Genomic DNA, 15,848 nt, shown 5'->3' on the forward strand with positions numbered 1-15,848 from the left:
AAATATGTTATAGTCAAAGAACTACGAGTCAGGGATGCATGACGCTTAACTTTAATCCAGTGCCAATAGGTGTCCCTAAAGATCTTTTTCGGGGGGGAAAACAGCCGTCTCGGGGTTGGTCCATAACTCACCCATCCCCATATCAATCAAGATAGTTTTAATTTCAGACAGCCAGCTGATCCTATGAGAGCCCCCTAGAGCTTTAACTTCTTGTAATGCCTTGGCATACAGGGACAATTTGGGGTAATCCACAGGTGCCGCCAAAACGCCAGCGGCCTATACCGCACCATGTCCTCAACAGGCTGACAACCTAGGTCATATAAGAGAGGTATGCGTCGGGATGATTGTGGTAACCCTACTGCAGACCTAAGAAATTTGTTTTTTGCCACCCTCAGGGAATCCAAATTGCTAAACCCCCATAGTTCTGCACCATACATTACCGCTGGAAGAATTTTAGACCCATACATTTTAATCAGGGGGGCCATAGGTTTAGTTATGAATGTTCTTTGAGCAAGGCTCCACCTAGTTGTATATGCTTTAGGGTGAAGAGGTCAATCTGGGACTTCCAGCTTAGATTGTCACTAAAAGTGACCCCCAGATAGGTGAAAGTAGATGTCTGTTCCAGAGTGGCTCCTCCCATTTCAACCCTTGCTTTTACTGGTCTAGCACCACGAAGGACCATAAACTTGGTCTTCCCCACATTTACCTCACGCTCATGTTCGCGGCAAAACAACTCAAAACGGGACAGTGCAAACTGTAGCCCCTGTCGCGTCTTAGAAATTAAAAGAGTGTAATCCGCGAACATGAGCAAGGGGACTTTCATGCCAGCTATGGAGGGTGCATCTGTCGGGAAATTTAAAAAATAATTTATAACCCCATTAATGAACAAGGAAAACAAGGTGGGGGCCAGGACACACCCTTGTCTTACCCCTTTGGACACCTCAAATCTTGTTGTCACCTCCCCTGGTTTTCCCCAGCGAACCTGGGCGTATGTATGTGTCATGCTCCTTCACTCGCGGAGCCGAAACCAAAGACGCGAAGGTCGCGTCCTCCCGTTCCGTCACTACAGGGGCAGAAAGACTACAATTCCCAGAGGCTGGGCTGTTTCTGGGTGAGGACCCAACAACCCAGGAAGTGCATAAAAACACTTCCGGAACATCGAAACGGCGCTTGACAATCCGTTCCGGACCCTGGCTACAAGCGGACGCTTTCTTTCCCACGAAGAGAGAAAGCGGACTATCCCTGGTACTACCCTTGAGGACTTCACAAGAGCGGAGGGATTCCTACCGGAGCCTCCGATTTTCACGCATCATTCTGCAGAGGTCGGTCACGGCATACCCTTGAGGACTTCACAAGAGCAGAGGGATTCCTACCGGAGCCTCCGATTTTCACGCATGGTTCTGCAGGGGTCGGTCACGGCATACCCTTGCGGACTTAACAAGAGCGGAGGGAATCCTACCGGAGCTTCCGATTTTCCACGCATCGTTCTGAAGAGGTCAGGCGGCATTTCACTCGTTGCCGCGTTGTAAGTACACGCTTCTTGTTTCTCTAGAGCTTCACAAGCTCCACCAGGTCCCGTTGTGTCCTTCGTCTCGATCACTGTGAATATACCCCCGTACATTCTCCTATTTAACTATCGTTTGCACAAAGGGCTTCAGAACATGTCAGCTTCCTAGACTCCGTAGAAGTTGGGGCTAAAACCAGTAATTCAGATTGCCGGTCGCTGTGACGAATTTAACAGTGACGACATTGCCAAGAGGACGCTCTCTTGTCTGCAGTGAGGTATACAGTATAAGCATAGAAGGTTCGCAGAGGGGACACCAGACTCTCAGGTATGTCTATGACAGTGGGAACTAGACAGGGAGAAAACAGGGTGAGCGGAGGAGTAAGATAAGTGCTACATTTCCCTACATGTGTTTTTCTGTGTCCTTCTTGCAGGAAGTTGAGATTCCCTCATAGACCAGACCCTCAAGCCCAAGACCCTGAAGACCCGTGTTTCTGTTCCTTGTCCCCCGAGTGCGTTCCCTCATAGCTGTATCCTATTACACTCTGGGGAGAGAACGTGTCCGGTGGCGAAGGAATCATATACTTCGCGACATCGTCCCTGCTGGCTGCTACGCAGAGGTTAGTGGGCTCTATTTTCCTTCTTGAGCTGCTGACACCTGACAGATTGTCAAGCTCAAGAAAGACGCCCAGCCCGGACGATGGACACCAATGTCGTGTTGTCCTCCCTGTTGGAGAGCTTAACCGCTCTACAACAGGAGGTGCAAACCTCATGCCTAGAAAATCAGGAAGTACGTAAAGAAGTGAATACCTTAAGACGGGAAGTTGCGGGGTTATCTTGTAGAGGCCAGAGTACTTACATCAAAGAAGCAACACTACCACCCCCTTCTCATCCCACCCAGTTCCCTTCAGTAGTCAATACACAAGGGGGTGGGTTCTTCACAGCCTCTCCAAGTCCCCCAACAACCTCCGAGACCGCTCCTGCAATTCATGTGATCCAGAAGCTCAGCATTCCCTTGGCGCCACCGGAACGCTTCTATGGAGAACCAAAAAAGTTTGAGACATTCCTAAATCAATGTCGCCTGCACTTCTTGTGTAAACCGTCGGTCTTTCATGAGGACACGGCAAAAACCGCCTTCATGATGTCCTACATGGGAGGGAGTGCGGCTAGTTGGACCATACCCCTAATGGAGCGCAATGACCCAGTCTTACACCACTTTGCAGACTTCTGTGTGGAGCTGAGAAAACTCTTCGATAGGAAGGCTCCTATGATGTCGCTGGATCGCGAACTCCTTACACTGCGGCAGAGGTCCCAGGACCTCTTAACATACATTACCTCTTTTAACCGGTTAGTGGTGGAGACTGACTGGCCACAGGAGAAACGGACCACCCTTTTTTATCAGGTGTTAAGAGGAGATCTGAAAGACGTTTTGGCTCCGGTAGTTCAATTGCCCCCCACGTGCGAAGAACTGATAGATCTAACAGTCCAATTGGACCACCATCTTCAGGAGAGAAAAGGGGATCGGAGTCGCGGAGAGATGCGTCCTCTCTTTCCACGCCCAAGAAACACCGTGGAGGAACGACCCAAAGGAACTGAAGGACCCGAACCAATGCAAATTGGGGGGATCCGAGGTCCCCTAACTACCAAGGAGAGAGAAAAATGGAGAAAAATGAAACTCTGTTTATATTGCGGCAAAGGAGGGCATTTTATGCGGGAATGCCGAGCACGAGCTCAACTCCCCGAGCGGAGCAGCTCACCAAAAACCATCGCATCCATGGAGAGCCCGGAACCAGCTGAAAACTAGCAAACCCGAGTCGGCCAGAGATCTCTGGTTCGGGTCATTTACCTTTACCGATCTCATCCATCATCGCAAACACTCTGCAACCTGCGGTAGCACATCTGAATGTGGGTATTTCCCTGTGGATTACAGGGTCGAAACCAGTGCAATTAGAAGCCTTGCTAGATTCCGGGGCAACGGGAAACTACATGGACCAAACATATGCACAACACCTTGGAGTGGCAAGTGAACGAAAAAAGAACCCTGACAACGTGAGAGCTGTGGATGGCTCAGAACTGACATCCGGACCCGTCGTAAGCCATACCCATCGCCTCCTGATGTGACTCGGGAAGGAGCATTACGAACGCATCTCTTTTGATCTAATCGATGCCCCCCAGTTTCGTCTCATATTAGGCATTCCATGGCTTACTTTACATGACCCCCAGATCAGCTGGGCCGACCGCACGGTCTCCATGAATTCCCAGTATTGCAAGGCACACGGCACAGAAGAAACCGCCGGACCAGAGACCAACTCCGCGTCACTTGCAGTATTGATGGCCAACGCGTGTAACCCATCCATCCCTGAAAAACCAAGCCGGTTACCCGAGGCCTACCAGCAGTACCAGTCTCTCTTTAACAAACAGAAGGCAACTCAACTACTTCCACACAGGACCCATGACTGCCGAATTGACTTAATTCCCGGAGCGGACATTCCGTGCAGTCGTGCTTACGCCCTGACAGAGCCCGAAACACGATACCTGAAAAACTACTTAGACGAAAACCTGGCATCCGGATTCATCACGCACTCTTCCTCACCAGCATCGTCCCCTCTTTTCTTTATTCCGAAGAAAGATTGTGCCGAATTGAGGACTTGCATAGACTATCGAGCGTTAAATCGAATCACAGTAAAAAAACGCTACCCTCTCCCACTGATCCCGGTACTCTTAGACCAGCTGAAAGGCACCAGGTTTTTTACTAAATTGGACTTAAGGGGTGCATATCATCTTGTCAGAGTAAGGAGCGGAGACGAGTGGAAGACCGCCTTCCGAACCAAGTTCGGGCTTTTTGAGTACAGGGTGATGCCGTTTGGGCTCTGTAACGCCCCAGCGCCCTTTCAATATTTTATGGACGAGGTGTTGAGAGGCCTCTTGGACGTCTGTTGCGGGGTGTACATAGATGATATCCTCATCTACTCTCCCTGTCTTACGGAGCACATCAAGCATGTGACGGCCGTCTTAGAAAGACTGCAGCAACATTCTCTATACGCAAAGTTGGAGAAATGTTTGTTCCATGTTCCGGAGGTCGCCTTTCTCGGCTATGTGATTAATGCAGAGGGTTTTCAGATGGATGACACGAAGGTGGAAGCAATCACCCGCTGGAAGACTCCACAGCATGTCAAGGCGGTCCAAAGTTTCTTGGGATTCGCAAATTATTACAGGCGTTTTATTAAAGATTTCTCCAAAGTACTCCAACCCATAACGCAGTTGCTAAGAAAACATGTCCCATTTGTATGGGGAGAAGAGGCCGAAAACTCATTTCAGGAGTTGAAATCCAGATTTACCCAGGCCCCCATCCTAAGACATCCTGACTCTTCTCTTCCATTCGTGGTGGAAACGGACGCTTCTCAGTATGCCCTTGGAAGGGTATTATCCCAGCGACACCCCCAAACGGGACAGTTACACCCGGTGGCCTACTTCTCTACAAAGCTCACTGCCAGTGAACTTAATTATTCTATCTCAGACAAAGAATTGCTCGCCATCAAACGAGCCTGTGAAGAATGGCGCCATTATCTCTTGGGGTAGAGTACGTGTAGTGGACAACCCAATATACCCTTGAGGGCTTGGGCAAATATAAATGAATGGGTAAGAAGGTGCCTTCAAGGGATTTATTTAATGAAAGTAGAAAACTTTTTGATATTAATCAATGGTAGGTTAGTAATATCCCTACAGTCTTAGTCGCTGTTATTTATATAATTTTAGAACAACTTAATTTCTCAAAATGTTCGTTAGATAAATGGAAGCATATCAATGCAAATTAGTCTTAACTATGCTACGGAGGAGAGAAAAACTGAACAAAATGATCAAAAGAAAGGTGTGTATTAAAAATTCAATTTTATAATCAAAATTCAAAAGGGTACTTTACATAGCAGCAATTGAACATGAAGTGAAAGAAAATAATTGAATCATTCAAGTCTTCACATTGATAATTGGTCAAACACTTTTTCACAAAATCATAGACAGTTAATTCATTGGAAAACAGTGTGAAGTCGACGTTTCGGTCTTTGCAGTTTCTTTTATAAGACCATCCTCAGGACTAAATGATTTAAAATGATGACCCCTTGCGTGGCATATTAATTTCTTTAGCCAATGAGGATAATCAAAGAGCCGTATAGGCGAGTCTTTCGTTAGTTTTCAAATGAGGAGTCAATCGTTTCTCATGTGAGTAACGTTATGCGTAGTTTCAAGTGAATCTCATCATTATCGAAATCTGAGACGATTGAATTTTTCATAAATGAGATTCACTTGAAACTACGCATAACGTTACTCACATGAGAAACGATTGACTCCTCATTTGAAAACTAACGAAAGACTCGCCTATACGGCTCTTTGATTATCCTCATTGGCTAAAGAAATTAATATGCCACGCAAGGGGTCATCATTTTAAATCATTTAGTCCTGAGGATGGTCTTATAAAAGAAACTGCAAAGACCGAAACGTCGACTTCACACTGTTTTCCAATGAATTAACTGTCTATGATTTTGTGAAAAAGTGTTTGACCAATTATCAATGTGAAGACTTGAATGATTCAATTATTTTCTTTCACTTCATGTTCAATTGCTGCTATGTAAAGTACCCTTTTGAATTTTGATTATAAAATTGAATTTTTAATACACACCTTTCTTTTGATCATTTTGTTCAGTTTTTCTCTCCTCCGTAGCATAGTTAAGACTAATTTGCATTGATATGCTTCCATTTATCTAACGAACATTTTGAGAAATTAAGTTGTTCTAAAATTATATAAATAACAGCGACTAAGACTGTAGGGATATTACTAACCTACCATTGATTAATATCAAAAAGTTTTCTACTTTCATTAAATAAATCCCTTGAAGGCACCTTCTTACCCATTCAATTATCTCTTGGGGGCACAACACACAATCGAAATATACACCGATCACTGGAATCTGTTGTTCCTCAAGACAGCTAGGGCGCTTACACCCCGCCAGCTTGGATGGACCTTGTTTTTTGCTGATTATGATTTTGTCATTAAATACAGACCAGGCTCCCAAAATGGGAAGGCAGATGCGCTCTCCCGCTTTGAAGACCTTGAAAAACATGGAGACGCGGAAATGCAGGAACCTCCCCTGATACTAGCGGAGGGTACCATTGCAGACTCAACCCTAGCAGTACTCTCTTCCCAGAACTTTCTCGAGGAAGTAAAGACGTCCCTGGTAGATATTGATGTACGGGCCTGGATCCAGGAGGAACCCGAGAACAGAGTCATAACTAAGGACTTATTGTACCGCTCTCAAGCACTATACGTACCTACGGTGAGTCTTCAGAGGCAGGTCCTGGCATGGGCTCATGATACAGCATTAGGAGGACACTTGGGAACCTCCAAAACCATTGCCAGTATAGAACGCTCCTTCTGGTGGCCGACAGTCAAGAAAGACACCAAGGAATACATTAGTGGGTGTTCGATATGTGCTCAAGGAAAAGCGAGATGCTTTAAACCCAGGGGACTCCTACGCCCTTTGCCAATCCCTCCCAGACCATGGCACACCGTCTCTATGGATTTTATCGTGGAAATGCCCCCCTGCAATGGATACACAGTGGTGCTAGTAGTGGTGGACCATTTAACCAAAATGGGGCATTTCATTCCTCTGAAAGGGCTACCTACCTCCTCCGACTTAGCCTTTGTCTTTCTCCAGACTGTAGTGCGACCACATGGCATACCCAACGTTCTCATCACAGACAGGGGATCCCAATTTACCTCTAGGTTTTGGAGAGAGTTATGCAAGGCCATGAACATCGACGCCAGGCTGTCCACCAGTTTCCATCCCCAAACAGATGGCAAAACTGAACGCCTCAATCAGACTGGTGAACAGTACCTTCGCTGTTTTTCCCTTCAGAGCGCTACCAACTGGATCACCCTTCTATGGACGGCAGAGTTTGCATACAACAACTCTGAACACTCTACGTTGGGATGCTCTCCCTTCTTCTGTTTGTACGGTTACCATCCAAACATGCTCACTTTTGATTGGCCTATCCAATCACCAGACCCTAGCCTACAAGAACATCACGCTCATCTACGCGCCATGTTACAGGAAGCGAAACAACACCTCAAGACGGCACAGGCGGCACACAAAAGATTTGCAGATCGGAAAAGAACAAAAGAACCCGAATATCAGGTGGGGGACATGGTCTGGCTGGCTACAAAAAATTTACATTTAAAGGGGGCCAACAAATTCAAACCCAAATACATAGGTCCCTATAACATAGTTGAAGTCATCAACCCCGTAGCCATGAAACTATCCTTACCCCCATCTTGGCGAATACACCCCGTATTCCATGTGTCCTTGCTACAACCGTGCCCTAACCACATTCGATTGCCAGAACAACCGCCCCCAATGGAAATCGAAGGACAAGAGGAATACAAGGTGCAAAACATCCTAGATTCCCGGTTAATAAGGGGAAGGGTTCAGTACTTGGTAGACTGGAAAGGTTATGGGGTCGAGGATAGAACCTGGGAACCTGTACAGAACCTTCACTGCCCGGATCTCGTGGTGAGATTTCATGAGGCTCACCCAGGTAAACCAGGACAACCGCCGAGACGGCGTTCCTTAAGAGGGGGTCTGTCATGCTCCTTCACTCGCGGAGCCAAAACCAAAGACGCAAAGGTCGCGTCCTCCCGTTCCGTCACTACAGGGGCGGAAAGACTACAATTCCCAGAGGCTGGCCCGTTTCCGGGTGAGGACCCAACAACCCAGGAAGTGCATGAAAACACTTCCGGAACATCGAAACGGCGCTTGACAATCCGTTCTGGACCCTGGCTACAAGCGGACACTTTCTTTCCCGCGAAGAGAGAAAGCGGACTATCCCTGGTACTATCCTTGAGGACTTCACAAGAGCGGAGGGATTCCTACCGGAGCCTCCGATTTTCACGCATCGTTCTGCAGAGGTCGGTCACGGCATACCCTTGAGGACTTCACAAGAGCGGAGGGATTCCTACCGGAGCCTCCGATTTCACGCATCGTTCTGCAGAGATCGGTCACGGCATACCCTTGAGGACTTCACAAGAGCGGAGGGATTCCTACCGGAGCCTCCGATTTTCCACGCATCGTTCTGAAGAGGTCAGGCGGCATTTCAGTCGTTGTCGCGTTGTAAGTACACGCTTCTTGTTTCTCTAGAGCTTCACAAGCTCCACCAGGTCCCATTGTGTCCTCCGTCTCGAGCACTGTGAATATACCCCCCCTACATTCTCCTATTTAACTATCGTTTGCACAAAGGGCTTCAGAACATGTCAGCTTCCTAGACTCCGTGGAAGTTGGGGCTAAAACCAGTAATTCAGTTTGCCGGTCGCTGTGACGAATTTAACAGTGACGACATTGCCAAGAGGACGCTCTCTTGTCTGCAGTGAGGTATACAGTATAAGCATAGAAGGTTCGCAGAGGGGACACCAGACTCTCAGGTACGTCTATGACAGTGGGAACTAGACAGGGAGAAAACAGGGTGAGAGCGAAGGAGTAAGATAAGTGCTACATTTCCCTACATGTGTTTTTCTGTGTCCTTCTTGCAGGAAGTTGAGATTCCCTCATAGACCAGACCCTCAAGCCCAAGACCCTGAAGACCCGTGTTTCTGTTCCTTGTCCCCCGAGTGCGTTCCCTCATAGCTGTATCCTATTACAGTCTGGGGAGAGAACGTGTCCGGTGGCGAAGGAATCATATACTTCGCGACATCGTCCCTGCTGACTGCTACGCAGAGGTTAGTGGGCTCTATTTTCCTTCTTGAGCTGCTGACACCTGACAGAATGTTCATGCAGGTTAATCAACAGCCTCAACAGTTCTGGCGGCATAGCCATCTCCCGGAGGACTTCCCACAGTTTGGGCCTTGGCAAAAAATTGAATGCAGACCTTAGGTCCACAAAGGCTACAAAAAGCATGCCACCCCCAAGATATATATAGTTCGGACATCCAACTCTGATTACGACCCAATAGCAAACGAGCTATAATTTTTTGAGCTGCATCTATAAGGCTAATCGGGCGATAGTTGGCCGGGGCAGAGCAATCACCTTTCTTATAGATCGGCAATATCTCTGCCCCGAACCAAGAATCTGGAACCAATGCTCCACTGGCCAGGGCATTAGCTAGGATGGTTAAATAGGGGACCCATAGGTCCTGCTCCTGCTTAAATAAATCTGTGGGAATACAATCAGGTCCCGGATCTTTACCACTCGAAAGAGATTTCAAAATTGCCTTTACCTCACTGGGAGCAAACTATAGAACTTCTTCACCAGTAAATGACCAAGTTACTGCTTCTAACCTGTCCCTAGACTTAAACTGGTTTTCAAAAAAGCTAACCCACTGTTCGGGTTCAACCTGAGTAGCCGAGGTCACATCCTGCGGGTACCTTCCCCATTTAAGGAGGTGGCAAAATTGGCACATATTTCTACACTCACACGCCTCGTATAGCTCCCTCCAACGAGTTTCATCCCAGTTTTTCTTTGCTTTTGTTTGGGCAGTTTTGTATGCAACTCTACAACTCCTAATGGTTACTGGTAACCTAGATTTAATAGCTGTTAACAAAGCTTTATGGGTCTGTCTACAGCTTACATCGTACCAGGAATTTTCCCTCAGGAGTTTAGTTTTACCATTAACAGGAATGCTTTTAATGAAGAGAGATTTAAGCCCCACAAATAATTCACTATGGATACTCAGGATAATACACTTAATCCCCTCCTCGGACTCACATCTGGTCAGTTTATGCATGACTATACTAACCAAATTCCCAATAGCAGCCCGTGTATTCACATTAGAAGCTATCTTTGGCCAACGAACCCTTCTCTGGTCATTAGTTAGCATAACTTGCGCTTGCACAATACTAGCATTATCGATGGGGGAACCAATAAAATTACTATCAGATAAAGACAACGTCTGGCGGGTTGTGGTCACTTTCTAACCTATCAGTCACCACCATATCTATGATAGCCGGCCACACCTCCCGATTAACCAGAATATAATCTATTCTACTCCCACTTCTGCCAATGTCGAAAGTCATCTTCCCAGACCTGTCTGATTTCGTTCTGCCATTAGCAGCCCTCAAACCCATTTCAAGGCACAGTCCCTTCATGTGTAAGGCTGCTTGGGTCCATTTCCTTATGGGTTTTAGTTCCAACTGAGGGATTCCCCACACGGAGTCCTCAACCTCAGACAGTTTCCCGTTATCATCGCCCAAAGGCTCAAAACAGGTGTTAAAATCACCTGCCACCAACCTGTGATCATCTATGGGCTCAGTGCTAAGTAATTGCTCCAGAAGAAAAACTGTTGGGGAACACTTACCTCCTGGAAGACCCCTCACATAGATATTTATGATAAAGATGATAAGACCCCTTGAGGAGGTAACCCTGATGACCAGGATATCAGGGTTATCGATCGAAACTTCCACTACTGTAATACCCTCACATTGACGTACCCATGTAGTCGGGCCTCCCACCGGTCTACCTCTAGGGCCCTTAACGGCTGGTTTAAAGTAATTCAAAAACCCTACACGAAATATAGGATCTACCGCCCAGGTCTCCTGTAAGCACCATATATCCATCTGGTCGACAAAAACCACCCAATCGGGTACAGCCAACCTGGATTGTAACCCGGCTATATTCCAAGAGGAGATCGTAACATTGTGGCAACCAATTTTTGTATTTACCACCTGATTAGCCAGGTTAGAAGGGGAAGCAGGACTTACACTGGGTAAACCTTCATATGTAGGGCATAAAATTAATTCCTCTCCTTGGGCCATTGGATTTACTTGAACAAGTAACTCCCGACATGATGGTACTAGACCCCCTATTACCACAGGCCGAGGGAGGACAATGCTATCCCTCAGTCAGTCGTTATCCTCCAAGGTAGATAAGGCGGAAAATCGATTATGTGTCATAATAGGCTGCAGACCCTGCTGGGGAGCACTGTGCGGGGCCCAGTGCTGTCTGTTGAACATGGCCCTTGCTGGTCTATATAAAAGACCTAGGGGTAGAATCATAATCTCATTGGGGGTGGGAGCATAATGGGAGGCCATATCTAGTATATGTTCTCCCAGTAGCGGGGACCTAAAGCTCAGTACCACACAATCCCCTGCCAATGACTTTTGGGAATGACCAACCCAATTCACCCGCCTAACCATTTTAAATTCCTCAAACAATGTTTTACTGGCCCCAAATTTATTCCCAAGACAGTACAGGGCTTAGTTTTTAAGATTAGACCAGTGCTCCCTAGATCCTTCTGGAAGTGTTGGAACGTTAGCTAGAATAACTGTATAGGGTGTAGCTTCTGGGGGAAGATGTAAACTTGATATCTCATCAGGGCCCTCTATAACTTGGGCAACAGACCTTAACCTATTCCCCATTGACTGCTGTTCGGTCGACGGCCTTACTTCCAATATTGGGAGGGACCATAGACCGATTTGGGAGTTCCCTGATCACTAAGGGATCATGAGGGTTATCTGCTTGAGGTCTTGGGGCATAGTGTCTATTAATAGCCCCTTCACCAGTGTAGCTGGCCACTATCTTGGGATTCGACTCGAGTAATGATGCGGCTAAAGATTGTTTATTTATCAAGCTTGCTTCGATGCAATTAAGCCTTACCACCACAGAATCTAACTTTTCCAGGACGGGTTGTATGAGGGATACTAACTGTTCCCTAAGTAGAGAACATAATAGCTCAAAGTTATGGTGGGCCATAGGTTGCGATGGTGAGGTGCCTACAGGGGCAATAGGGTTCCCATGGAATTGAGCCCCTATGTTACCGGAAGCAGCCTTAGGAGCACGTTTCTTACTAGGACCTCGTCCTTTCCTTCTCTTACAGGGCGGTTCGCTAGCTTTGGCTCCAGTAACTTTTTGTTTCCCCCGTGTGGTTACCATAGCTGGGCTAGAGGGGCTACTTACAATTAAAGAGGGGTCTGTAATCCCAGACCTAGATGTTAAACATACAGGTCCCGTCGGGGAACAATTACCCGCCCGATTATTCTTTATGTTATCCTGTACAACAAAAGGCTGTGCACAGGGTAATATTAGGGCAGGTTCCAGGGATAGCCTTCGCTCCACGGCTAATATCTTCTGATTAATTGCTGTTTCTGCCCTAGTTAAATAATCGTCAAGAGTCCCCACCATCCTGCTCTCAGCCTTCCTCTTACTCATATCAATAGATTACTTGCCACCTAGGAAACCCGTATTTAAATAAACAAATACCCCACAAATAATACAGATAAATTTGTAAATCCCTACAACGTCCAAACTAACCACCGGATCCAAGGGCCAAGAGAGAGGGCCCTGCCCGGCCTCAACCGGTCACTGACGGGCAAGGACGGGCCCGCCCTTGGCCCGGGCTCAGCCCGGGTGCGTCCCGCGCACGTCCCGCGCTGCGGGGGGAGAGGCGGCGCTTTATAGCACGTTGTTCTCGCCTCCCCCTCAGATGGTACAGCAGCGCCGGGGCTTGTGGGATTTGTAGTCCCCTTACTGATCACAGGTGTACAGGTGAGCGATTACAGGTCGCTGAAGAAGGAAGACAGTCTATCGGCCCCGGGACTCCTGTCCCACCGGGGTAGAAACATTGCAAGAGGAAAGGGCAAGCCAAGGGTCTATAGTGACCCATATCCTCCTAAATTCCGAGATTGAGATTTCACCAAATCTTTTTCCAATGTTTTCACGTTTCCAGATGCAGGAGGTGTGTGAACACGGGAGAGGGAGGCGGAGCACAGGAGTCTTGAGAATTGGTGGAAGTGAAGTTAAGGAGGTGGTTTATCTATACTGGTCCTTGGTTGTACAAGAATGGGTCAGCATCTTTAGTTGGCATATTTTGCGGATGGGGAGCCAGTGGAGTTTTTCAAGTGAGGGGTAATGTGGGTCCATCCGGCGAGGTCGAGAATGAGTCTGGCTGCTGAGTTCTGAATGGACTGTAGTCTCTTCAGGAGTTGTGTAGTAGTTCCTGCATGGAATGCATAGCTGTATTCCAAGTGGCTGGTGATGAGAGTGATGGAGCAGGGTTTCGAGAAAAATAAAACCTGCTCGGATTGAGCTCTCAGTAACATTTCATAAACAGTGTTCTGTAAAAAATATTATTAAAAATGCTAAAATAAGAGAAAATGCTTTTGCGCATGCTTGAAAACTAGGCTACAAGAGCTTTGATAAAAAGGCTAATGCTGCTTATGTGCACGTTAATAATAATTGCAAGGAGTAATTCGGGTCGTGCCTGGGTTAGTGCAATGCTGGGATAGTGCGCAATGAGAAACACATTATCATGAAAACAATAAGTGTTTGTGTTTATTTTCTGTAGAAAAAGCAAGCATGGGCCTACTTTCCTGCATGCCAGTTTGGGGTTAATATTTGGTAGAAATTACCAAAAAGACTTTCAAAATGAGAAGAGAGAGCACACAAGCATAAGGTGTGACCTTTGTGGTGTGCTGAATGTCTGCCAAGCTACGGAAAGATTGATAAACAAGTGGAAGCGTGTAACTTCCTTCACGAGATGGCAGAGGCAAACAATGGAAGTGTTGAAACTTGCAACATGTAGAGAACTGCAGGAAATATGCACTATGATTGTGTTCAAAGTTGTTTCCTGAGAAGAAATCTGTCATAATGCTGAAAGTTTAAGACAAAGGAACATTGAATAAACTGGTCATGATGAGAGTGGTGTGACAGTACATCCCCATTCTCAGCCAACGAGAGACGGAGTGTGTTCTCATATTGAAACATGTGTGGGTTGGTCGTTTTGGTTTTAGGGTATAATTGAAAGTCCCCAGGGGTTGTGGTTAGGGACGGCTGGTGTTTAACTAGCGGGAGATCGTCGCTGTTGTCGGTTTGCTGTTTCCAGATAGAGGCCTACATGTTTCCTGATACCTGACTTAAGCTTTGCCACTCAACTCTACCTGAGGGGCCTTACTGCCCTTTTTGGCCAGAGGGATAGTTTTCCTTGTTCCTTATTTGGGTTAGTATAAATAATAACTTGAATTTGCATATACTTTGCAAATGTATTTTGTCTCTGAAACGTATCTCTCTTTGCCTCTCCACTCCTTTAATACATTGTTTATTTGATATGAGTTTGTTTCTATTCATTGATAATACCTGTTCTCTGTGATGGTTCATAACTTGCATTGTGTGACTGTACTTCATGAGCATTAATTTCACATTATTTTTGATAAAACAGTATAATTATACTCTCAGTCTGTTATTATTTGGTAGTATCAATAAGTATATCATTATTAGCATCAACTCATCAGCTAAAGGTTTGTCGCCACAAAAGGTTTGTAGAGGAGTGCAGGTTTTGTAATGTACTTTGGTAAGTTAGGTATTGTAGGACTTGGCCTTTTTTAGCTAAAGTTGCCTAAACTTTTTGCTTTCACCCTAGACCTTTTTTCTGACATGGTGTTGCCAACCTAAGATGCTTTGGGTACTTTGCCACTGCTGATCAGTGTCAAAGTGCAAGTGCTCCCCTGTATAAAGAATAATGGTAATTGATTGTCCATGATTGGTATGTTTGCCTTACCAGTAAAGTCCCTAGTAAAGTGCACTATGTGTGCCAGGGCTGGTAATGCAAATGCTACTATTGGTCCTGCAACACTAATTGTGTCACCCACACCAGTAGCCTTAAAAAGGGCCCTCAGACCTGCCATTGTAGTGCCTGCACGCAGTTTGTTAAACTGCAATGTTGTTCTGACAAGTGCACCCACTTGCCAGACCTTACCCTTCCCTTTCTATGCACATCAGACACTCCTATGGTAGGCTCAAAGTATTCCCTGGGCAGGGTGCAGTGCATGTTAAAGGTAGGGCATGTACTAAGGTGTGTACCATGTCCTGATAGTGAAATAATCCCCTTTTCGTTTTTCACTGTGGAAAGGCCATCTTGCCCATGGGATAGAATGGGTAGGCTGTGTAATATGTTTTCCAGCCGATCATCCCAAAGGCTTAAGATGGAGAGGTGAAATTTAGTGTGCCTGAACTCCCAATGTAATAACACATCTTTTTATGAAGGTGGTTTTTGCATTGTGTGTTTAGAAGCCACTCTTTTAGAAGTGGCTGGGTTTTTGTGCTCTATACATTTCTGTGTGTCTCTGCCTGGTTGTGGATTGACTGTCTGGATTTGAAAGTGATGGGATCTGGGGAATGTCTTGACCCAGGAGAGAAGGTGAGACAGCAACTGGCTGACCTGCATCTGGAGTGTACGGGTAGAAGTAGCCCTTAGAGGTGAAGAGGCCTGGGTTGCTGCCATAAAACCATGGTCCCATCTCCTGCTGAGTGATTGAGAATCCAGACCCCCACTAATCTAAGGAAGAAGGTGTCCTGGCAGCGAGGCACCCAGA

Source organism: Triturus cristatus, chromosome 6, assembly GCF_964204655.1.
Source record: "Triturus cristatus chromosome 6, aTriCri1.1, whole genome shotgun sequence".
In the NCBI taxonomy this organism is placed as follows: Eukaryota; Metazoa; Chordata; class Amphibia; order Caudata; family Salamandridae; genus Triturus; species Triturus cristatus.